The following is a 27,381-nucleotide window of genomic DNA, read 5'->3' on the forward strand; positions in this document are numbered from 1 at the left end:
GCATTAAATAAGTCTTCATTTACTCCAATATTACATTGTGCCACAACATAATAAGCGGATTCAGGTGCTTTACCTTTGTCTGTGTCATTAGTTTTGCCTTTCTGTTGGTTTCTTTGCTACTCAATTTTTTCCCAAGGTAACCTGCATGTAGAGGCATCATGTGATCCATTTCTTTTGCAGCGTATGCAGAAATCTGAATTTTCTCTTTGAGAGTGTCTACCCCCCCTGCCTCTGAAATATCTTCCTCTTCCTCTTCGACCATCTCTTCCTCTAGAAGAATCTTGGGCAAGATTCTTTCCTGAGAAAGGCACACAACCTCTTCAGAAGAAGATATGATTGAATGCATTGTAAAATCTGAGTGCTGTAAAAATACTTCTGCTAATAAAAAAAAACTTTTGCTACTAAAAAATACTTCTGTTGAGAGAAAAAATACTTTTGTTGATAGAATTAATTTTTTTTTCTAAAGTTGGCGTGCACTTCATATATTATATGCCCATTATATATTGATCACATAAGGTTCAACATATAAAAGATTTCAATCGATTTTTAATGACGTCTTTTCTCAACACATGCACCATGGATACCATACATATTTCTGAGCCAATGCATTCATATTTAAAAATCCAATGCACCAAATAAAAAGCATTCAGAGCATGCATACACAGTCTTCAAAAAAAATGTTTAATGCAGTATCCAAAAATGTTTAATGCACAAGAAGCATATACTATATACAAATCCTGCTCTCAACACACTTGGGAAACATGACCAATGGCGTCAGCTCTCGTGTTGAATTGGAGAGGTCTCAAGCACATCGTTGTTCCATCTCATTATTGTGGTATCCATCTCTATAGTAAGAGTAATGATGAACGTGATCAGGCCACGCATAGCAGTTCTAGCCAACTGCAGTTTAGATATTTTGCATCATATCATCCTTGACATGAGTGGTGTTAGCAGGATAGACACGAACGAAATTAGCATGCTAGAAGAGCTGAAAATGACATTGCAGAAGTGACCCGAGTTTATGGAAAAACTACACAAGTTAAAGTTTGAACAAATTTAAGCTAGGCTTAATCGACAATCGGTCCACGATAATCAAACCACTGCGAGTGAATGCTATCACCGAATGTTTTAGCAATGTGGAGCAGCGTATGAGTGCTGTGTATGAGCAGTGATAAATGCAGTCAAGGGAGGTCTGCATATGGGAGAGAGCAATGTATGGAGCATTTAAAGAACTGGAACAGGCTATATATGAGTGTTGCGTATGGAGCATTGTATGGAATGTTTCAAGAATTGTAATTTCAGCAACGTATGGGAGAGAGCAGCGTTTGGATGAAGGGGTGTGAATTCCTCGGATCCATTTTGAACTAAACAATGCGGTATAACCAAACTACACAACATACAGAGTTAAAAAGAAAACATTCTTATACAGAAACCCATCAAATTAGAGGAAACAAAACTAGAAATCTCAACTTTACATTTTAGTGAAAAGATGATTTAGAATTTGAAGGACCATACAGGAGCTTTAAGCTCATTTGTAGCAATTGTTCCACAATTTTGGAGAGGTGTAATGGAAGCCTGAGAAGTCCCAATAGTTGTTTGGCCATTGTCCTGGTAGTACCAACGCATATGCAGTTGCCAAAATACGTTGGAGTATCCTAGGTATGGAGGTTTAGACCAACAATGTTCGAGCCAACATTCAGGTAGCGTATAGGCTTGGAATAAAAAACGTATATGACAATGTATGGAAGGTGGGTTCGGGCCTCAGGAGCATGGCAGATGTGTCAGTACTGCAAAATAGGCAGAACATAGGTAGAAGGGAGTTACAAGGGCAGACTGAAATGTCAAAAATGGAGCTAGCTCTGATACCATGTTAGGCTAGGCAGTAACTCCTCAAAAACCAATTCGTTTTATTCATTCAGGTTGGTCTTTATTATATACATGAGGGAGAGACTGTTCATTTCATCTCCTGGTGACTCTTCATATTTTCCATTATTTATTTACATCAGTTATACTTATTCACCCAATTCTAATGATTAGGTGTCAACAGCATTCTCGAGTTTATCATTTTCTTTCAATGCTTTCATTAAGTCATCTACTTCACAACTATATGATTCAATAGTTGACTAATCTTCAAGAGCCATAAGTACTTGATTACAATTGTAAGAATCTGAATCTGAAATTTCTTGTTCATCGTATGTGCTTTGACTATCTTCATTAGGATAAAATCTTTTCTTTGCAAAAAACTTCCTTTTGGCATTTTTGTGAACATCATTTCTAATCTCTTTATGATTTTATTTATATGGACATTTGGATGCATAGTGACCTACTCTTCCATAAGAAAATTATTTAAAGAGAATCTTACCTTTGAATTTACCAGTTCCTACTTGCAACTTTCTCATGAATTTTCTTCTTCCTCATCTAAAATGTAGCTTGTATCTTTAAGATTTTCCTTTTATTTCCCTTTATGAGTGGTTTTGAAGGCTGCGTCTCTAAAATCTGATGGACCACCTTTTTTAATCTCAAATTTTTCAAGATCCCATGAGTTTTTCGAGAGTAAGACACTTCAAATCCTGCATTGCTTCAAAAACAGAGACATTGGAATGGAATTATGGAGTTGGTGATCTCAAAATATTTTCAACAATAGTAGCATCTTTTATTTCATCACCAAGGTTTTTCATAAATTTAACAACTTCGTTTACTCTAAGGAAAAAGTTTGCAATAATTTCATCATTGTGCATTCTAAGTGTCTCATACTGAATTTTAAACGTTTGAAGTTTATCACTTTTTACCTTGGTGTCACCTTCATAACTTTGAATAAGATTATCCCACATCGCCTTTGTAGTGTTCACTACATGACTTTCACAAACTCATACTTGGACAAACTTCCCAAGATGGAATTTAGAGCCTTTGCATTGGTTTCATATTGTTTCTTCCTTTTAGTATTTGTGGGAATAGAGGCTCAATATTGATATCCATCTTCAACAATTGCCCATACATCAACTCCTAGTTCCTGCAAAAATGCTCTCATTTTAACTTTCTAAAATACAAAGTTAGTTCCATTAACCAAAGGTGGCTTAATAGAAAGTGCTTCTTCTTGATTACTCATCTTGATGGATTTCCCTTTAAGCGATCAAGCTTCTTATGAGGGACCTTCTCTGATACCAATTGTTGGGAAAAATACTGAGAAGAAGGGGGCAGGGTGAATCAGTATTTTAAAAACACTTTAACTTTTCGTTTCATATTTTGATTTCCATACGATATTGTCATTCATATAACCAGCGTATGTATGCGACTTCAATGAAAGAAAAAGATGTATATCTAGTTAACTAACTTTTCATATATTTCATCATCTGTTCATCTTTAACCAACACATAATAACTTCATTACTCATTAATTAAGAAGAAACCATGAATTGTAAAGAAAAAATAGATCATCAACACATAAGAAACATATCAATGCACATGAACACTAGGATTTTAGGTGGAAACCTAATGTATGAAAAAACCACAGTTGTTGTTGTCTTTATATTCTTATTTTATTATTAAGAAAACTTCTTACAGTCTTGTACTAGCGTAGACTCTTACTAGTACGTAGACACCCACATGCAGAAGGCTAAAACCTTCTCTCATTCTCTAGCACCCACTGGAAGGGAGCTACAACCCCATGATCTCGTTTACCGACTCCTACTAGAAGGGAGCACCTACCCCTTGAACAAGTTTACCAACTACCACTGGAAGTAAGCTTTGAAACCCTCACTAAAGGCTTCAACCCTCATCACCCTTTATGGACCATGTTTCATAATATTTCATACTAGATCCACCTAACTCAAAACATCAAACCTACAGGTCCTCCTTTCATCATATTTTCAGTCTAGACCCACACCCTTCACTAATCTCAATACCAAACTAAATATTGATTATGAAAGGAAATCATTGAACCAACAAAATCATTGTACCATTAGCAAACCAATCACTAAATGTCAATCAAACAAAACCAATCCATAACATTTATAAGCTATCATATCATACCAATGCACAAACATTCATCAATATACCAAAAGATACACTATTTTCCATCACAGAAACACAATGTTGTTCCTACAAACCCTAATGAAACATACATTAGAATGTATATGCTACTATTCTGAAACACACTCGCATATATACACACTTCCACTATATAGAACCTGCGTACAGATCTCAAACCATCATGCATCATTGCAACACTGAAGTAACCACTAAACCATACATGAACCAATCATAGATAGATCATTGAATCATACCCAGTCATATTTTTGTACCATTAAAACTGATCAATATAACCAATTCATCTCAATACACACTGCCACACATAGATATTCATAATAAAGACATCATCGAAAATAACAAAAATCAGAACATAACTGATCAAATATCATCATTTACCAATACTGCACACCCTAGCACATATACGCAACTTCCACAAGACATATTAGCATATGTACTTGTTTACCATGCACAACACCCACACACAGATCTCAATATACTGTAGTCTTTATCTATGAACATATATGCAACCCTACATATGTGGATCCATGTATGTAGGTGACTATTTCCAAACACACCTCCATATAGATCTAAAAAATTTCGCTGCAAACACAATTTCAATCTCTGCAACCTTTACTTTAAATATTACAGACTTTTGAATAATACATTTAGATCACATTATTACTATCATCATAGTTTCATCATTGTTAGCTACTTGGACATTTTCAATAAGTAAAACAATCAAGCATATATGTCAATATATCTTCAGATCTTTTAGATTTGAGTCTTCTCCATGTTCCCTGGTGCACACATGTTCTAAATTAGATCACACATGTACAATCCATTACTTGCACACCTAACACCTTGATCTCCATCTCCTTATATAGTTTTATCCTTAGCCAATACCTTAGGTAAATCATTTGGTAGTGTCATTGGTATTCTTTGACATGATCAAATAACCATTGTCGCCCCAATTACTTTGGGCCAATACCATGGTAATGACCCCTAGGATCCAAAATACCATGGTGTAGATTCTTTATGCGACTCTTACTCACAATACCTACGTATGTACACAAATTTGATTCATAAGACTCACATATAAATTAAATCACACATATATAGTTCATTACTTGCACAACTAACACCTTGATCTTCCATCTCCTTATATAGTTTAGCCTAGCCAATCCCTTAGGTAAATCCCTTGGTAGTGTCATTGGTATTCTTTGACGGGATCAAATAATCATTATCGCTCTAATTACTTTGGGCCAATACCATGGTCATGACCCTTGGTATCCAAAATACCATAGTACAGATTCTATATGTGACTCTTACTCGTAATACCTATGTATGTATGTGACCTTGCTTCATAGGACTCGCATATACTTTCTCAAACTTTCACCTTTAACATCCATATGTCCCTGAACTATCATTTCTTTGTAGCAAGTCCTCTATAGTATCTATACCAAACTTCTTGAGATCATATTATCACAATTTTGACATCAAGTACATCTTTATCAATCTGGTTTCCATCAAGGACAACACATTAGCCCAAATGGAAACACATATTGCAACATGCATAAAGGAGAAAGTAGTTTAGTTACTACCACAAACATGATAGATGTTAATAGTAGGAAAATAATCAAATAAGATATCCATCACCACAGCCAACAATCAAATATGGATCATAAGGAAGATAAGCCAAAGGTTATGCCAAAGAGAATACTAAAAAGATCATTTTCAGCTTCGGGTGATGTGAGATGCTACAATTTCCAAAAGCTCAGAAATTTTGCAACAAATTTTAGAACCATGCAACAAGAGAAGCAGTGGTATAATAAAGCCCTATCAAGCAAAAAATAAAGGAAGACAACCCCCTTCATGAAATTAAGCCAAAAATCATGTGTAATGGTCCTTTTTATGGTTATTGGTACTTGTGAAATTATTTTGGCCATAGGGCTATTAAATACAGGTTGCATGAAAAGAGGAGTAGAACGAAGAACATGAGATACGAGCCCTTTTCTCAATTTTTATGGCACACATTAGAGGAAATTTCAGCTTAAAGGTGGCCTCCTAACGAAAAATAATAAAATAATTGTTAAAATAATAAAATAAGAGATCAATTTTGGAGGGAAAATAAGAAAACTACTTTTTTTAGTTGTATTTTTGGCTTATCTCCTTATAGGTTTAGTCAAATTTCAAGTGTGGACACTCATTGGATGAGAAATTAAATTATGCATCCAATGAGAATCCATTATGTATAATTTTGAGAAGACCCGCATTGATAAAAATTGAAGATACATTAAAAGAGCATTTTGAACACACTTTTTTAATGTATCTTTAATTTTTGTGAGTGTGGGTCTTCTAAAAATTATGCATAATGGGTAATTGTTGGATGCGGAATTTAATTCCTCGTTCAACAAGTGTCTACACTTGAAATTTGAGTAAACCTATAAGGAGATAAGTAAAAAAATACAATTAAAAAAAGTAGTTTTGGTTATTTTTCCTTCAAAATATTTACATGTACATATTTTTAAATTTAAAGGATTTTGATTGGTTTACATATTATGACATGGAAATTAGGTGAAATTTTCATTGGCATTTTTAGGCTAAAATTTCCTATAATGTTAAGTGTTATGCTTGTGACAATATTGGCCATATAGCCAAAGATTACAAGTCTCCAATTTACTTGAGGCCACCTAATCAAGGAATGAATAATATACAAAATAGGCCAAGTATGAGGACATCTAGAAATTTGCACGCAAGAGAGAATCCAGTCAAAGTTTGGAAGAAGGACCCGTAAGGACTTGTAAGAAGAAACTTAGGCTCACATGGCCTTAGGGGGAGCTATGCTGCATCATGATTTTACATGGTATATTATTGAAGGTGTTGTCACTCGCAAGAGAAGTGCACATGAATATATTTTATTCATGAGATGTTATGTTGATTATTGTAGCTAGGTTTATTGATGTATATAATTTTTGATGCTATTTATGATATTATATTTGTGTTACTAATGATATATCTATAGAAGCTATTGTTATCAGGAGATTTTATGTTGTGATGAGTGGAGATGGCACATGTTTAGGAGGATAAATTCATTTGCTTCCAATATTTTAGTGGTTTTGATGACATCATGGTTCCTTGGAGAAGTTGGTTATGCATTCCATGCCATGTGCTTATGTAACATGAGGTTGTTGAAGGATCTTGTAATTTGGTTGTGCATGGATTAAACACTGCCTACTTGAGTTGATATGCAGTTTGTTTGTATTAGTTTGAAACAAAATGCATCTTGGTTTGATGATATTATGCATGTGATGTTGCTATGGAGATTAGTATGATGGTAGTGTATGGTTATAGTTGCTTGCATAGTTCATGTGTTAGATATTTGTAGCTTATATGGATAAAATCTAGAAGTTGTTCATGATGGATGTTTTTCTCTTTGTTTCTACTGCTACACATGGTGTTGTTCATGATTTTTCGTGACGGTGCATGATGTTTATATTTTTGAGTATGGTTTATGATGTGATATGTATTGCTGCTACCACCGCATCATTATGTGCATATTGTTGTTACCAGTACAATTTATATTGAAGATATTCATGCTCCATATGATGGTTATTTTTGCTGCTATGAATTTCTATTGAGGGCTGATATATGTTGTTGGTTATTGATATTGTTGCTATGAGGCATTTCACGTTGAAGAGAGGTTTTATGATGTTGTTGATAGATGTTTTTTGGAGGGCCAATATGCATTGTTATAAGTTGTTGAATGATGCTAATGAGATGTTGATTTATGGCTGGTCATTTGGACAGGATAACACATGTCTCTATATGATATATATTGTCATTATCTTACTACTATGAAGAGGACATGTTGCTGATTATATGCTCTATGTACTTGGATTGTGACATTGTACTAGACATGCATTGATGAGAGGATTTTATGACAATCATAGTCTCATTTTTGTACATGTCATGCATAGAGTTGTGAGCCATGATTGGCATGTGTATAGTGAGTTATGAGAGTTAGTCCATCTATGTATGGGTTGTTAGTAGTGTTGGTACAACCATGTATTTCATGTATTATTCATGTACACTCTCATACTTATCATAGTGGGGCATCTAGAGTCATGTATGCATTGAGAGAGAGTCATGTGAGTCATGTTTGAACCATATATATATATATATATATATGCATATTGATGTCATTATACAATTATGTAACATATTTTATAGCCATGCAATAAGTCAATGAAGCCATGTACTCTATTGCATATCATTTGGTCATAGTCATTGGTCCATGTGGAGTAGCCTCTTGCATATGGAAAGGAGGCATTGGCAGCGATATATATATCAGTACACATTCAACCATGGAGATTTTTGAATTCAATGGGTATGATTGGTATGCTACTTTGACTGTCATCATGTATTTTCTACCACCATGTATTCCTCAGAGGATGTTATAGCTTATGATTGTGATATTAGTGAGAGATGTTGTTTCTAGATAGTCATTGACGTTGCTAATGTATGAGTTTTATGTTGTTGGATAGCATAGTGTGGAGATGCATAGATTGTATGTGTTGTTGTTTCTATAGAGTTCTTTAGAGTTGCTACTGCTAGTTGGTAATATTTTGTTGCTATTGTTATATGTTGTTGATTTGATCTGCTACTACTATATTACATGGAATTTGTTGTTGTTAGGAGATGTATATTGTTTCTCTAGTGTGTGTTGATTGGGCATGGCTTGTGTCCAAGGGGAGTTTATTGCACATATTTTCAACTATGTGGGGGAGTGTTATTATTATTCTCATATTTTAGTACAACATCCCATTGTTCATCACCTGCATATGAGTGGAGTTCCTGGTTTTGCTAATGGAGCTCATTGCATGGAGAGTAGCATGTAGAATTTGTCCTTGACATGTTTATCCATTTTCCATTGACGTCGAAGGGGGAGAATGTGAGGATGCAGATCAATGTTTAGAGGACAGTTCAAATGGTTGGATCAAATGGGGTTTCCATCAATGCCAAAGGGGGATATTGTTGTTATTGATATATGTTGCAGTGTTACAGATGTGTTGTTCATTGGAATTGATGTCAATATGGTAGCATGAGTTGCAGGAGAGTCGGTTCACTCTTGTATGTCTAGTTACATGTGGCTTGTACATGGTTGATGTGTTGCATTGGTTTTGGCATGCCCACTAGCGTGTAGATGTGAAGATGGAGATGTGATTTGTAGGTGTTGCATACATAATGTGAGCAGAGGATGTCATGGTCCTCATGATCATGTTGTTGCATACATTTTGATGGTGGTGTGTTGGACTTCCTAGGTGTTATAGAAATATCTGGGCACTACAACCCCAATCTTATATGTCGATAAACCAAGGGCTCTCTAACCCCTAAAAGTGTTGTTTCATACCCTAAAGGATCATGGTCAACTAATTACATCATTCCCCAAAAGTTTCACCTAAAAAACCACTCAGAACTGGCCAAAACTGGACCATACTAACTGCTCCACAGTCAGGGTGTGATGCATACTGACTTCTACACTAGCCAGGTGCAATGCATACTGAAGAGGCCATACTGTTGTGGAGTAGGTTGATGGCCCAGGTGTTAGTATGTTTTTTTTTTACATCCAATTAAACCTTGTTTAAATTTTGGTGATTATGGTGATGTCGCAATGGTTTGGTTAAGTGTTGTATAGGTGACAGTGGCTTCCAAAGGTCCTACAAAGGCTTGCCAAGCATTGGAAGAAGTTTGGGCAGGATTTGAGGTAATTCGATTGGTTTTCTCCCTTCCTCTACCCCAACCACATGGCACTGAGCTTGTGCATGTGGTTGGAGGGTTCCAATCACATGGAGATAGGCTTATCCACGTGGTTGTAACCGATATCAAGCAATTTTGTGCATGCAGTTGATATTTTAGTTATAATTTCTCTGGATTCCTTGGGCATCTCAGCTAATTTTGGTATTGTGGTGATTCTCTTGATCAAACTTTCCATTATATGGTCCAAAAGGGTAAGGTAGCTTCTAGAATTTGGTTGAAATTGAAAATATCCATCATTTAGTGGAAAGAGTGGCTTGACCAATTCAAGGAGTTGGATCTAGGAAAGTTTAGAAGTGTGAAAAGAATTGTTGAGTACTCCATAACTTGTAGCATTTACTAAGTTAACCATATTATAAAATTATAAATAGAGGAAGGTTTGGAGTCTATTTGGTTGGTATTATTAAGAGTGTGAGATCATTCTATTTTGAGGGCATTGAGAGTGAGTAGAGATTGTAGCAGTTTCTAGCATAGTTTTGTAGTGTTTTATCAGAATTATGTATGCAGAATTCAGAGAATGATTTGAGGAGAATTTCAGAGATTTTGTTTTGCAGATGGTAGTGTTTAGAGATGAGAAGAATTAGCATCATATGGTCTGTTAGAGAGAAGAGTTTGTGTGTGAGTAGAAGAGAATAGGTAACCCCCTCAGGGAAGAGTTTTAAGTAAAATTTTGTGTTCTAGAATGATGGTGTTGTTGGGTTGCTCATGTTGAGAATATTGAGAACCGAGTCTAAAAAAATTATGAATCGTGGTTCACATGGAAGAAGTGAAGGTGTGGAGGGTTCAAAGTAGACAATTATTTGGAGAATTCAATACAAGTAACATATTTCTCCATACAATAGGATTTGGATAGTACAATAGGAGTTGGGTGAGGATAACTAGTCGTGGGGGCTTCTAGCAGATATGTTTTTGTAGATTCGTGAGAAAGACACATTTCCTAACCGACAGGTGCTTGTATACTATGAAGGAATCCAAGTCTTCAGGCTTATGGTTTTAAGCTAATCCATGTATAATTTTTTCAACAGATTAATAGAAGAATTGAGCAATGCAACAACAAAAGAGTGGTTTTTCTCTTGAAAGGGTTTCCACCATAAATACTTATGTCCTTATGTGTTCATGCTTGTGTTGATGTTTTCCATGGTTATTATGCTTCGAGTTTATTTTTTCTTTCATGTTTTGATAACTTAATATTGTGGATGTGTGTTGCAAATTGATAATTTGGCAACAAGTTAGAAGACTGGTATAAAGGTCATCACTACTAATTCACACCCCCTCCTAGTAGTGATCTAGTTTACAACATTATCTCCTCTCCTCACTAAATATTAGTATAGATTATAGATATAAAACACATAATGAACGAAGAACATAAATCATTTTTAACTTAGTTACCGGAGAATCCACAGTAAGAACCATTTTCTGCCAACGTTTCAAATCCCAACCGGGATCCATCATCAGGACAACTTGAATGCTTGATAGAAGAAGAGCCTATTGGTGAGAATAAATAGTAATGAGGAGAAAAGAGAGATGAATGTCGGCTTTCAATTTTTGAAAAATAATTTTAGATGAGATGTCGGCAGTCTCAGATTAATTAATTTTTTTTTTTTTAGTAACTTAATATTTAATATGATAGTTATTATTAATATTAATTCTATTATTAATTATTATTAATATGCTAATTAATAATAAAAATAATTAGTATTATAATAATTAATAATAATTATTAGTATTAATGATATTATAATGATCATAGTTAATGTTAAAAAGTATTAATCTTAGAAAATTGAATTAATATTTAATATTTATAGTAAATGATTGATCATAAATATTTATAATAATTTATTATTAATAATAATTGTAATTATAATTATTATTATCATTAAAATAATAATTAGTAATAATAATAATAAGAATTATAATAATTAATAATAATTAGAATTCATGATATTTTATTGATCAAAATTAATGTTAAATATTAATTTTAAAAAATTGAATTAATATTTAGAATTTTATTAAAATATAAGCTCAAATAATTTTTATTTTATTTTATTTTAATTTTTTTTTTTTAAGAATAGGTTACCATTTAGCTTAGTAAAGAAATTTTATTGTTAATTGTCAATATTATTGATATTAATAGTTATTATTTATTATTATAATAATTAATAATAATTAGTATTAATAATATTAATAATCATAATTGGAATTGATCAAATTAATCCTAGATTATTGTATTAATATATAATATTGATAATATTAATCCTAGAATATTGAATATAATATTTATTATTTATTATTTAGTTTATATATACCATATGAGTTAGAATAATGTTATTTTTATTTTAATTAGAATTATTACCAATAAATTTTTGATATTTTGGGAGATTACGGGATAATATTAGTTAAACTATTTAAATGAATAAATATTAATAATAATTATTATTATATTAAAATAGATATTTTAATATTAGGAATAACGTAATTAATATGGGTAATTAATTAATTAATTAATGATAAAGGTTAATGTCAAAATTAATAATGTAATTGATTAATTGTTATTATTATTATAATTATTATACTAATATTAATAAAGGGAGTTAATTTCTATTATTAGGGGAAACCAGCTTCCACTAATCTCCATACCATTGTCTCTCTTGAGATTATGTGGGTGTTTGATAATTTCAAGAGCTTCTCTGATCTTTCGCCTATGGTGTTGTTCTTCCCTAGCAATAATAGAGGCGCTTTCCAAGCAAACAGGGTGCTTAGTTTTTGAGGAGTGTTCTGCCAAGGCGGAAGTACGAGACCTTTCATTCTTAATATCAGCTCCATGTTCCTTGAGTCTGGTCTGCAGGGAACGATCTGTTTCACCAATGTAGCTTCTCCCACATGAGCAATCAATTTTTTAGACCCCTTTAAGTTGATGTCTATCAATATTATCCTTGATAGATCTCATACCTTGTCTAATAGTTCCAGGTGCTGAGAATTGCGTTCTTATGTTTTTCCTTCTTAGGATTTTTGCAATCTTATCTGTAACTCCATGAATGTAAGGTAGAAAAACCCTACCACCCTCCAGTTGATCTCGGGCCTTGGGTTCATGAGATAACATCCTTTTCTCGGCTTTTTGAATTGCTCTTTTAATCTCATTTTCTTTGTAGCCTATACCCTTAAAGGTTGAGACTAAATGCTTCTTTTCTTCATTCAGATGATTAGCGTCAGAAATTCGAAGGGCCCTGATAGCAAGAGTGTTTAGAACACCAAATTTCTGGGCTGGATGATGGTGGGAATTAGCGTGGAGGTAGTTTTCTGTATGGGTTGACTTCCTGAAGACTTTGTGCCCTATGGAGCCGTCCTCTTTTCTGATGATGAGGATGTCTAAAAAAGGGATGCTCATGTTTTCTTCAAGCTCCATAGTGAATTTTATTTCTGAAGAGATGGAATTTAGGTGAATAAAAAACTTGTCAAGCTCTGCTTTACCATGTGTCCATTTTATATTAGTATCATCGACGAATCGCTTCCACCATGCTGGTTTCAAAGGGTAAGATTCCAAGGCCTTCTTTTCAAAATATTCCATGTATAAGTTGGCCACGTTTGGCGAAAGGGGGGACCCCATTGCCACTCCAGATGTCTGCTCATAATATGTTCCTTGGAAGGTGAAAACTGTTGATCGCAAGCAGATTTCAGCCAACCTTGCAGTCCCTGGATCAGTAACATCCTTTATAACTTGAATGGCTTCTTCAAGAGGAATCTTGGTGAATAAGGACACTACGTCAAAGCTGACAAGGATGTCATCACGTTCTAACTTCTTATTCTTAATGAGATTCACGAAGTCATGGGAGTCTTTGATGAAAGAATCAATTTTTCCGACAAGGGGTTTGAGGATTTTTGCAACATACTTAGCGAGCTCATAGGTTGGGGATCCAATGGTATTGACTATGGGTCTAAGAGGGACTCCATCTTTATGGATTTTGGGTAACCCATAAATCCTAGGGATGCATTCAGTAGAGGGAATTAATTTCTTTTTTAATTTATCATCAAGATTGGATTCCAAAATTGCCTTTTTCACCTCTTTCATAATCTTGGGAATGGGGTTATTGCTCAGTTTCTTATAACTACCACATTTGAGATGATCGTTCATTTTGTATATATAATCTTCTTTATCCAAGATCATGGCTACTCCTCCCTTATCTGCCTTGAGAACCACAATTTTATCATTGTTACGCAGGGATTTGAAGGCCCTTTGTTCTGATTTACTCAAATTACTTCTGGGAGCTTTGGCCTTTCTCATAATAAGGGAGCACTCTTGCCTTAATCCTTCCTTATATTCCAAAGGAAGGTTCTTAATCCCATCTTCTATGTTGCAAATCATTTTCTCAATAGGAAGGTTTTTCGGGGTAACAGCAAATCCCAAACCTTTTCTAAGGACTTTAATCACTTCGAATTCTAAATCTTGTGAAGACAGATTTACAACTTTCCTTTTTAATTTTATTTCGGAGGTGTTGACCGAAGATGTTCCATCTTTCTTTAAACCTTCATTGTTGTTAATAATGATTAAATCAGTGTTCTATAACCCCTGATTGCTGTTAATTATGCTTATAATCGAGTTATGTGTATTACAATTGTCCAACACATTATGTTTGTCTAAATCTTGATTGCTGTCCACGGGGTTACTTAAAATAGAGTTTCTCTTCTGCTCAAGATCCTTCCTGTTCTCAATAGTCTCATGCATATTTATGTTGCCCATCAAGTTAAACTTAATTCATTTCTGCGCAGGTTCATGGTTGCAGTCTGATATAAGATTTTTGATTTGCGTTCTGTCCTCAATCGGTTCCTTGTCGTTGCACATCAGATAACCTTGAAGTTTGCATGCGTTCTTAGCAATGTTATCCACGTTGCCCACCGAATTTTCATAACCGATTTCTAAACCGAAGTTCAGACTATTGATGCTGCCACTGGCGCTGTCCGGGCCTTCTACTACGACAGTTGAACAATCAATGGTTCTAACCCTTGATTGCTGAACTAATGGATCTAACCCTTGATTGCTGTTAGTTTGTTTCTACATAGGTTTCACAGTGCTATGGGCATCGCTGAAGTTATTGCTGTCAATGTTGCCGAGGCTTCTTGCGTTCTGCGAATTTCTTCTAATCACACGGAGATTGCTGGCTCCATAACCGATATCTAAACCACTACTCATATTGTTGTCTACTGCGTATGCTGAATTATCCATGGAAATGCCCAGTTTTTCATTTTTAAACTGCGATTTGTGAAGTAAATTGGACAATTTCTTGTGCTGTCGCTTTTCAGTAACTTGTCCTACATTAATCCTTTTCAGAGCGGCCCTGGCATCGATAATAGACCAGAGATTTTCGCTTATGATGCTGGCTAGCTTTAGGTGTGCTGAGAGTGTTGAACGTCCAAGATTATCTAAAGAAGCCCTAACCCTTTTAATCTCAGCCCTTATTAGAGACATGCTGAGCTGGAAAAATGCCTTGTTATTATATTTGTTATGCAATCTATGATTAATTTGAGCAAATGGGGGAATGAGATTATTGTCATGACAGCTCTTACGAAAATGCAGGTCAGCGACTCTTCTTGCTATCTTCGCAAGAAGAGCTGCTGACCTGCATTTTCTTAAGAGCTGTCGTGACAATAATCTCATTCCCCCATTTGCTCAAATTAATCATAGATTGCATAACAGATATAATAACAAGGCATTTTTCCAGCTCAGCATGTCTCTAATAAGGGCTGAGATTAAAAGGGTTAGGGCTTCTTTAGATAATCTTGGATGATCAACACTCTCAGCACACCTAAAGCTAGCTAGCATCATAAGCAAAAATCTCTGGTCTGTTATCGATGCCAGGGCCGCTCTGAAAAGAATTAATGTAGGAAAAGTTACTGAAAAGCGACAGCGCAAGAAATTCTCCAATTTACTTCACAAATCGCAGTTTAAAAATGAAAAACTGGGCATTTCCATGGATAATTCAGCATACGCAGTAGACAGCAGTCTGAGTAGTGGTTTAGATATCGGTTATGGAGCCAGCAATCTCCGTGCGATTAGAAGAAATTCGCAGAACGCAGGAAGCTTCGACAACATTGACAACAATAACTTCAGCGATGCCCATAACACTGTGAAACCTGCGCAGAAGCAAACTAACAGCAATCAAGGGTTAGATCCATTAGTTCAGCAATCAAGGGTTAGAACCGTTGATTGTTCAGCTGTCACAGTAGAAGGCCCAGACAGTGCAGGTGGCGGCATCAATAGTCTGAACTTCGGTTTAGAAATCGGTTATGAAAATTCGGTGGGAAGCGTGGATAACATTGCTAAGAACGCAGGCAAACTTCAAGGTTATTCGATGTGCAGCGACAAGGAACCAATTTGAGGAGAGAACGCAGATCAAAAATCTTATATCGAACTGCAACCATGAACCTACGCAGAAACGAATTAAATGTAACTTGACAGGCAGCATAAATACGCATGAGACTATTGAGAACAGGAAGGATCTTGTGCAGAAGAGAAACTCTATTTTAAGTAACCTCGTGGACAGCAATCAAGATTTAGACAAACATAATGCGTTGGACAATTGTAATACACATAACTCGATTGTAAGCATAATTAACAGCAATCAGGAGTTAGAGAACACTGATTTAATCAGTATTTACAACAATGAAGGTTTAAAGAAAGATGGAACATCTTCGGTCAACACCTCCAAAATAAAATTAAAAAGGAAAGTTGTAAATCTGTCTTCACAAGGTTTAGAACTCGAAGTGATTAAAGTCCTCAGAAAAGGTCTGGGATTTGCTGTTACCCCGAAAAACCTTCCTATTGAGAAAATGATTTGTAGCATAGAAGATGGGATTAACAACCTTTGGAAGATAAGGAAGCATTAAGGCAAGAGCGCTCCCTTATTATGAGAAAGGCCAAAGCTCCCAGAAGTAATTTGAGTAAAGCAGAACAAAGGGCCTTCAAATCCCCGCGTAACAATGATAAAATTGTGGTTCTCAAGGCAGATAAGGGAGGAGCAGCCGTGATCTTGGATAAAGAAGATTATATATACAAAATGAACGATCATCTCAAATGTGGTAGTTATAAGAAACTGAGCAATAACTCCATTCCCAAGATTATGAAAGAGGTGAAAAAGGCAATTTTGGAATCCAACCTTGATGATAAATTAAAAAAGAAATTAATTCCCTCCAGTGAATGCATCCCTAGGATTTATGGGTTACCCAAAATCCATAAATATGGAGTCCCTCTTAGACCCATAGTCAATACCATTGGATCCCCAACCTATGAGCTCGCTAAGTATGTTGCAAAAATCCTCAAACCCCTTGTCGGAAAAACTGATTCTTTCATTAAAGACTCCCATGACTTCGTGAATCTCATTAAGAATGAGAAGTTAGAACGTGATGACATCCTTGTCAGCTTTGACGTAGTGTCCTTATTCACCAAGATTCCTCTTGAAGAAGCCATTCAAGTTATAAAGGATGTTAGTGATCCAGGGACTGCAAGGTTGGCTGAAATCTGCTTGCGATCAACAATTTTCACCTTCCAAGGAACATATTATGAGCAGACATCTGGAGTGGCAATGGGGTCCCCCCTTTCGCCAATCGTGGCCAACTTATACATGGAATATTTTGAAAAGAAGGCCCTGGAATCTTACCCTTTGAAACCAGCATGGTGGAAGCGATTCGTCGATGATACTAATATAAAATGGACACATGGTAAAGCAGAGCTTGACAAGTTTTTTATTCACCTAAATTCCATCTCTTCAGAAATAAAATTCACTATGGAGCTTGAAGAAAACATGAGCATCCCTTTTTTAGACATCCTCACCATCAGAAAACAGGACGGCTCCATAGGGCACAAAGTCTTCAGGAAGTCAACCCATACAGAAAACTACCTCCACGTTGATTCCCACCATCATCCAACCCAGAAATTTGGTGTTCTAAACACTCTTGCTATCAGGGCCCTTCGAATTTCTGATGCTGATCATCTGAATGAAGAAAAGAAGCATTTAGTCTCAACCTTTAAGGGTATAGGCTACAAAGAAAATGAGATTAAAAGAGCAATTCAAAAAGCCGAGAAAAAGATGTTATCTCATGAACTCAAGACCTGAGATCAACTGGAGGGTGGTAGGGTTTTTCTACCTTACATTCATGGAGTTACAGATAAGATTGCAAAAATCCTAAGAAGGAAAAACATAAGAACGCAATTCTCAGCACCTGGAACTATTAGACAAGGTATGAGATCTGTCAAGTATAATATTGATAGACATCAACTTAAAGGGGTCTATAAAATTGATTGCTCATGTGGGAGAAGCTACATTGGTGAAACAGGTTGTTCCCTGCAGACCAGACTCAAGGAACATGGAGCTGATATTAAGAATGAAAGGTCTCATACTTCCACCCTGGCAGAACACTCCTCAAAAGCTAAGCACCATGTCTACTTGGAAAGCGCCTCTATTATCGCTAGGGAAGAACAACACCATAGGCGAAAGATCAGAGAAGCTCTTGAAATTATGAAACACCCGCATAATCTCAACAGAGACAATGGTATGGAGATTAGTGGAAGCTGGCTTCCCCTAATCAGAGAAATTAACTCCCTTTATTAATATTAGTATAATAATTATAATAATAATAACAATTAATCAATTACATTATTAATTTTGACATTAACCTTTATAATTAATTAATTAATTAATTACCCATATTAATTATGTTATTCCTAATATTAAAATATCTATTTTAATATAATAATAATTATTATTAATATTTATTCATTTAAATAGTTTAACTAATATTATCCCATAATCTCCCAAAATATCAAAAATTTATTGGTAATAATTCTAATTAAAATAAAAATAACATTATTCTAACTCATATGGTATATATAAACTAAATAATAAATAATAAATATTATATTTAATATTCTAGGATTAATATTATCAATATTATATATTAATACAATAATCTAGGATTAATTTGATCAATTCCAATTATGATTATTAATATTATTAATACTAATTATTATTAATTATTATATTAATAAATAATAATTATGAATATCAATAATATTGACAATTAACAATAAAATTTCTTTACTGAGCTAAATGGTAACCTATTCTTAAAAAAAAAAAATTATTCGAGCTTATATTTTAATAAAATTCTAAATATTAATTCAATTTTTTAAAATTAATATTTAACATTAATTTTGATCAATAAAATATCATGAATTCTAATTATTATTAATTATTATAATTCTTATTCTTATTATTACTAATTATTACTTTAATAATAATAATTATAATTACAATTATTATTAATAATAAATTATTATAAATATTTATGATCAATCATTTACTATAAATATTAAATATTAATTCAATTTTCTAAGATTAATACTTTTTAACATTAACTATGATCATTATAATATCATTAATACTAATAATTATTATTAATTATTATAATACTAATTATTTTTATTATTAATTATCATATTAGTAATAATTAATAATAGAATTAATATTAATAATAACTATCATATTAAATATTAAGTTACTAAAAAAAAAAATTAATTAATCTGAGAGTGCCAACATCTCATCTAAAATTATTTTTCAAAAATTGAAAGCCGACATTCATCTCTCTTTTCTCCTCATTACTATTTATTCCCGCCAATAGGCTCTTCTTCTATCAAGCATTCAAGTTGTCCTGATGATGGATCCCGGTTGGGATTTGAAACATTGGCAGAAAATGGTTCTTACTGTGGATTCTCCGGTAACTAAGTTAAAAGTAGTAAACCACAGAGGTCTTAAATCCAAAAACATAAATCATGCTAACATAGGATTACACAAAACCAAACAATTACATAGATTTATAATTTCATTTTACAGGTCTGATAACTACGCAGGACAATAGTTTTTTCTCTATTTTCCCCCACTTTTTCTTGTCCTTTGTGTATTAAACAAAATATCTTTGATATAAAGTGGAGGCTATAACTAAAAACCCTCTCATATTTCTACATATGTCCCTCTTCTAGAATCTAATGCCACTCCCCCCAATATAATTTTTGCATATTTTCGATAAGGACTCTACAACATAGCCTCCAAACTAACACAAATTATCCTAGGCTAAATATCACAAATTATAGAAAATACAAAAAAGAGAATTATTCATTTGGGTGAAATATTTTTCAGATCTTGCATCAGATTCCTATGGAAGAAAGGATTTCTTCATGAGGTCTTCAACATCCATGCCAAATTTGGAAAAAAAAAAAAATTGTCATCCAACTGGCATCTTCTATTGGCTAGTTTTCCATTAGACCAAATGCTTAAAATATTATTTTCCTCTAGTCCTCTTGTTCACCCTGTCTACAAATACTACTTCAACCTCTTTATGAATTGGTTTTGGTAGTCCCTCCCGTTTGTAGGTTTGACATTCATCACTTATAGGTACATTTTTTGTCTCTTTAAAAGGGTATAGGGATGGTACATTGAAAATTGTTGAAATGCCTGATCTGTTAATGAGATCTAAGAAATTTATTAAGGTATTACAAACTCATGTGCATGGATTTTCCTATGTTATTTTACACAATGGATTGATAAGATTGCGAAATACACAGACAATGAAGCAGTAAAGAAGCATAATAGACAACACACGTAGACACAACAAATTTAATAAGGAGTTCACCCAATACTCCTGGGCTACATCTCCTAGTCCATCCTTCAGTGGTGACCTCTCTATTATGTCTTCAAACAAAGTTTTACAATAGTATGAACTCAATTTGAGACTCAACACACAACAGATACAACAACAAGAGTTTGCTTGAACCTCTCAAGCTTCTCTGAGTACACAGACTCTTTCAATCACTCTCTATCTTTGTATTTGCTCTCTGTCTTGGCACTGCCTTCAATATTGCCTACCTTTGTTTCTGTCTTCTGTGGATTTAAAGCCAATCTGCTCTGTCTGTTCATTTCCTCTTCTCAGCTTTCTATCTCTAGGCCTCTATCTGCTTGAATCCATCTTCTAGTGTTAAATAATCATTGTATAATGCCTTTAGGGGAGGTGGCCACCTATTCTACAACGGATGAGTGCATCAGGCCTTCGAAATCCTTGAAACGACCATTTTTTGTTAACACAGAGAAATGCTGCAAAAACACGGAAAATCCTCCAAAACACTATTCATCCGGACTTCAAATATTCATAATCGCGTCCTATTCTCCTATCGGGTTCGCCTTTAGGCCGCTTATCACATCTCCACCATTGATTTGGGAGATCCAGATCCAACGACTATGGTTCATTTCTAGCCACTCTTTCGTACAGAGGTTAACCGCCCGATGAGGGTGGTTTCCTCTCTCCTTAGCCTAGAAACATGGCAGCCTCTGTATGGGATCGGGCAGAGCCTAGCCCAAACCACTTACCGCCTTTGGGTCCTCCTGAAAACCAACCTATTTTGTTATTTCCCTTTTATATTAAAAATGCATTAAAACATTAAAATCCCGTAAAAATGGCTTTGGGTGGATTTGAAATATTATGTATTTTCATTCCCAAACCCCTTCGGGTCCGGGTTTTATCACATTGACACTGTTTCTTTGTATTTCATTAAATAACGAAATATATGAAAATACATTAAAAATGGCATTTGACAGATCTCAAATCCTATGAAATAGTGCCTATATTTCCATCGGGTCTGGTTGATCGCATCGCGCATATATATATATATATATATATATATATATATATATATATATATATATATATATATATATATATATATATATATATATATATATATATATATATATATATATATATATATATATATATATATATATATATATTAAGCCTCGTGCCATTGCGTTTGTCGATTGTGATTTGGCAATGCAACATGGGCCGTCGATCTTCGCGCTTGATCGAAGGTCCTCGTTGAATCCACCGATCGCCATCATAAGTTCCATAGGGTCTATGCTGATATCCACCGATTGCCACCGCTGATTGAGATTCACTGATCGGATCTGGACCGTTGATCGGCCGGATCTGGACCGTTGATCTGAAAACTCTGATTTAAAGTTGCTTTGACCATCGATAAGCCTATTTTTCACGTTTTGTCTATGTTTTTGCCTCTTGATAGTGTAATCCAACTTTTCCATAGGTTTTCCTTATGTGATATTTTTGATCTTTCAAATGATTTTTGAAGACTTAGATACTTCTTGGATCCATTTTGGATCACGCCTTCCCACTGAAAAAGGCTTTTAAACCACCAAAAGTTGGTTTTTAAGCATCAATCAAGTGAGGATACAACTTCCTCACTTGTCCAACCTCTATCCATTTTGCACTGTTTGGTTTTGAACCTTTGAGTCCAATTCTCAAGTACTCAACATCCCCATTGCGCGTAATTCTCACCTTTCTGTCCAGAACTGTATCTTCCTGCAACTCATTGAGATATTCAGGCAGTAGATTGTCATTAGAAGGAAACTGACTTTTCTCTTCAAGATCTTTAATCAAATAAGGTTCAACTAGTCTCAATTTCTTTGCATTAATTACTGAATATATGTGCATGTAAGCTGGAAAATCAAGGCGAAAAGCATTCTCACCAATTTTCTCAAGTATCTTGAAAGGCCCATACATTATTGGCTTTAACTTCTTTCCTTCACCCTGCATTCTATTCTTGTTGATATACAACCAGACTTGATCACCAACTTGGAAGCTATGCTCCATCCGATGCTTATCATGCCTTGCCTTGTACTTGGCTTGGCTCTTTTTCAGCTGTTCCTGCACTACCTGGTGAATTTCTTGGATCTATTCAATGAACCTGGTTGCTTTTTCCACATCATTGTGTCCATCAACTGTTATGTCTTTACAGAAGACAAAATCTAAGGGAGACCTTGGTGTAAAACCAAAACAAGTCTCAAAAGGAGATCTTTGTGTAGAAGAATGTTTAGTATGGTTGTAAGCATGTTGCACATAACACAAATGTTCATCCCAAAGCTTGGGATGCTTGCTGCAATAACCCCTGAGAAACTAGATCACTGTCTTGTTGACTACCTCTGTTTGGCCATCTATTTGTGGATGAAAGGTTGTGCTCTTATTCAGTCTGGTGTCCATCAATTCCCACAGACTTGACCAAAACTTCCCAACAAATTGGGAATCTCGATCAGATACAATAGAAGTGGGTAAACCAAAATGCACCCAGACATACTGAAAGAACAATTGCACTGTTTGTTCAACTATAATCTGCTTGTTACAAGGTATTAAAATACACATTTTCCTGAACCTGTCCATAATAACATATAAGTAGTCATGACATTTTCTAGATTTTGGCAGTCCCCCAACAAAGTCCATGGAAACACTTTCCCAAGGATGAGAAGGAACTGGAAGTAGAGTGTACAAGCCTAGTTTTCTATTGCTGGGCTTGATTTTAGCACACATGGTACACCCTTTAATATATCTAGAAATTGTTTCATGCATTCTTGGCCAATAACAAAATATTTGCAGCTGTGCAACTGTTTTACTTACACCAAAATGATCTGATATTAGAGAAGTGTGTGCTTCTCGGATTATGTTAACTCTTTCAGTTTGAGGAATGCATAACTTTCCCAAATGATATAAGAGTTGGTCCTTAACATGATAATCCAATTCTTCTACTTGTTTGCCATGACTTAAAGTTGCATATACATCTTTAAAATCTATATCTTGAGCATATTGTTCAATGTAGCTTTCATGCAATACTAAGGTATGCTTAAGTATAGTAGATGCATTTATGATTGGTCTAGACAACATATCTGCAACTTTATTGTGTATGTCATTCTTATATCTGATGACTAGATGAAATTGATGTAGAAAACCCATCCACCTATAGTGTCTAGATTGTTGCAATTTAGTTTGTGAGTGTAAATATTGAAGTGGTTGATGATCAGTATGTATAACTGTTTCTTTGCCCAATAGGTAATGTTTCCACTTTTTCACACTCTGCACTAATGCCGACAATTCTTTATCATATGTGGGATAATTAACTACTACAAAATTAAATGTCTCAGAATGATAACATATGGGTTTACCATGTTGCATCAACACTGCTCCCATGGCATAGTCACTGGCATCTATTTCGATCTCAAATGGTCTTTGAAGATCTAGCAATGCTAGTACTAGTGCTGTACTAATATTTTCTTTCAAGGTGTCGAAGGCTTTCCGCTGTTTTCCTCCCCACTGAAACACCTTGTTCAATATTGTTAAAGCATGTAAGGGAGTTGCAATTAAGGAAAAGTTAGCAATAAACTTTCACGAATATTTTGCTGCTCCTAGGAAGCTTATTCTGTAGCAGATTTGGGTTTAGGCCAGCTTATAATGACTTCAACCTTAGAGGGATCTATCTTCAATTCACCACCCCCTACAATATGACCCAAATAATTTAAAGATGTTTTGCCAAATTCACATTTTGATAATTTAACATAGAGATTTTCTTTTTTCGAAACATCTAGAGTCTGCTTTACATGCTTCAAATGTTCTTCCCATGTTTTACTGAAAACAAGAATGTCATCTAAATATATAATTACAAAATCATCAATAAAAGGTCGGAGTACATCATTCGTTATTCTCATGAAAGTGGCAGGAGCATTAGTCAAGCCAAAAGGCATAACTAGCCATTCATACAGCCCTTGCTTTGTTTTGAAAGCAATCTTCCATGCATCTTGTTCTGTAACTCTGACCTGATGATAGCCACTATGCAAGTCCAACTTGGAAAAGTAAACAACTTCTTTTAACTGATCTAATAGATCATATATGCGAGGAAGAGGATAACGATTCTTGTTCGTTATTTTATTCAGTGCTTTGTAATCAATGCACATCCTCCATGAACGATCTTTCTTTCTCATCAACACGATTGGAGATCCACATGGTGACATGCCTGGCCTTATGAATCCTTTATGGAGCAGCTCTTGTACCTGCTTCTTGATCTCTACATTCTTTAAAGCGGATAACCTGTACATTCTGATGTTAGGAAATGGAGCATCTTGCTAACAAATTAATATCATGTACAATTTCCCTTTTGGGTGGCAGACCTTTAGGTTCTTGAAATAGGATATCATATTCTGAAACAACGTTTTCTAAATTAGCTTGTTGTTTAGCATCACAACCTTCAAATACATTGGTTTTATCAGGATTATTTTCCTTTACAACCATTAGTAAAATTTGCTCGCATGAATTTACAATTCTTTTCATCTGCCCTGAGTTAATGAGAGTGTAGTTATTTTTGAGTTGATGAGCTCTTACAATATATTCTATTCCATCTTTTGTGAGTTGATACTTATTTTCAGCTCTATAGAAAATGGCTTTTCTATCATACAAGTAAGGACTTCCTAAAAAAATACCGCATATATCCAAGGGAACTATGTCTAACTCAACCTCATCTACAAATGTTGGCCCAAAACCAAACCTAAATTTACATTGTCTAGTCACTTGTAGCTTTGCTTTATCGCATACCTAACCTAATGGATATGGCTTCTAGTGAGGTGTGTCTAGTAGTCCCAATTTCTTTACAATTGCTTTAGAAATCAAGTTTACTTATGAGCCACTATCAAATAAAGTATCAATCTTTTGATGCTTGGAAACAACTCTAATATGAAAAAGCTCATGTCTTTTCCTCTCACTTTCTTCATTATCAATAGATTGTGCAGAATTACTAGTAGATGCTTCATAATTTTTACCTTTTATACCTGTGGCTGCAATTGTTGTTTCATCACCTAAGTCTGACCCCAAATATTTTTGTATAGCAACATCAATCTTCTTATTCTTGCTATCGAACTTCTTGGGTTTCAGCTCTGGGTGCAAAGACCAACAATGTTCATCGTCATGTTCATCCTTATTACAGTGAGCGCATGAAGGTTTGTCTTTTTGTACAACGTTTGTCTTCCTCTCTTTCCATTTATGCTTCCTCTTTTCCTTTTTCTTGCTTGCAGTGGGTTTTGATGATCCCCCAATGTCTGGGTTCACATTCTTGCCTCTAGCCTCTAGATGTGTAGCCTGAACTGATACCTCATCTATGCTAGTAGGGTTAAACATGAGAATGGTGTGGATCAAATAGCTGTGTAGACCACCTATATACTTCAGCAAAGTTTCAGGTGAGTCTAGAGAAATGCCTAAAATTAAAGCTCTTTTGCTAGATTCTTGGGTGTAGCTTTGTACACTTTTACCTTTTAATTGGCAAAGAGTTTGCCAACTCGTCATAGCTTGCTACATATAAGCTAGTGGATATAATTGTTTTTTAATGGAAAAAACAAATTCACTCTAGGTAGAAAGAATTTTACCATGCTTCTTCAAATCAGTTTGTGTCCTACCTTCCCACCTTACCAAGGCAGTTCCTCCAAGGTGTAGGCTATCCAGCTAAATTTTACTCCTATCTGAATCAATATTTTTCACCCTGCAATGCACATCAATCTGTCTAATCCAGTTATCTAGCTTCTCTACATTTAATTCTCCATCATATATTGGAAAATCAAGTTTAACATCTAATTTAATCAAATATGTTTTCTTCTTTTTATTTTCAGGGCTATCAGGAGGTGTTGTTAGAGGAGGTTCTTTTCCTTTCCCTTTTCCTTCAGAATGGCCATCTAGAAGAGATTCCTCTGTTCCTTTGTCTTGTTTAGAGGTTGAAGACTATTCACTTCGACCTTTCTTAAATTCTCGATACATCTCCTCTACCATGGCTCTCATGGTCATGAAACTATCCATGAACTGAGAGTCTGATTCCAAGGGATTTTCTTCTACCATTTTCCTCCTAGGATAAACTCTTCCTATTTCTGGGTTAGCCTCAACCAATTCTCCTTCTCCTAATTTGAGGTTTGACCTAGTTATCATTCATTAATCCAGCACAAGCTTGTCTAACCTTAGCAACCTAAAGCTATGATACCACTTGATCTGTTAATGAGATCTAAGACATTTATTAAGGTATTACAGACTCATGTGCATGGATTTTCCTATGTTATTTTATGCAATGAATCGATAAGATTGCGAAATACATAGACAATGAAGCAATAAAGAAGCATAATAGACAACACACATAGACACAATAAATTTAATAAGGAGTTCACCCAATACTCCTGGGCTACATCTCCTGGTCCAGCCTTCAGTGGTGACCTCTCTATTATGTCTTCAAACAGAGTTTTACAATAGTATGAGCTCAATTTGAAACTCAACACACAACAAATACAACAGCAAGAGTTTGCTTGAACCTCTCAAGCTTCTCTAAGTACACAGACTCTATCAATCACTCTCTATATCTGTCTTTGCTCTCTGTCTTGGCACTACCTTCAATATTGCCTGCCTTTGTTTATGCCTTCTGTGGATTTAAAGCCAATCTCCTCTACCTGTTCATTTCCTCTTCTCGACTTTCTGTCTCCTAGCCTTTGTCCGCTTGAATCCCTCTTCTAGCATTAAATAATGATTTTATAACGCCTTAGGGGAGGTGGCCACCTATTCTGCAATGGATGAGTGCATCAGGCCTTCAAAATCCTTGAAAAACCCATTTTTTGTTAACACAGAGAATCTCTGTAAAAAAACG

Source organism: Pinus tabuliformis, chromosome X (genome assembly GCF_031772625.1).
Source record: "Pinus tabuliformis cultivar Carrire ecotype Pingquan chromosome X, CPIR1, whole genome shotgun sequence".
Classification (NCBI taxonomy): Eukaryota; Viridiplantae; Streptophyta; class Pinopsida; order Pinales; family Pinaceae; genus Pinus; species Pinus tabuliformis.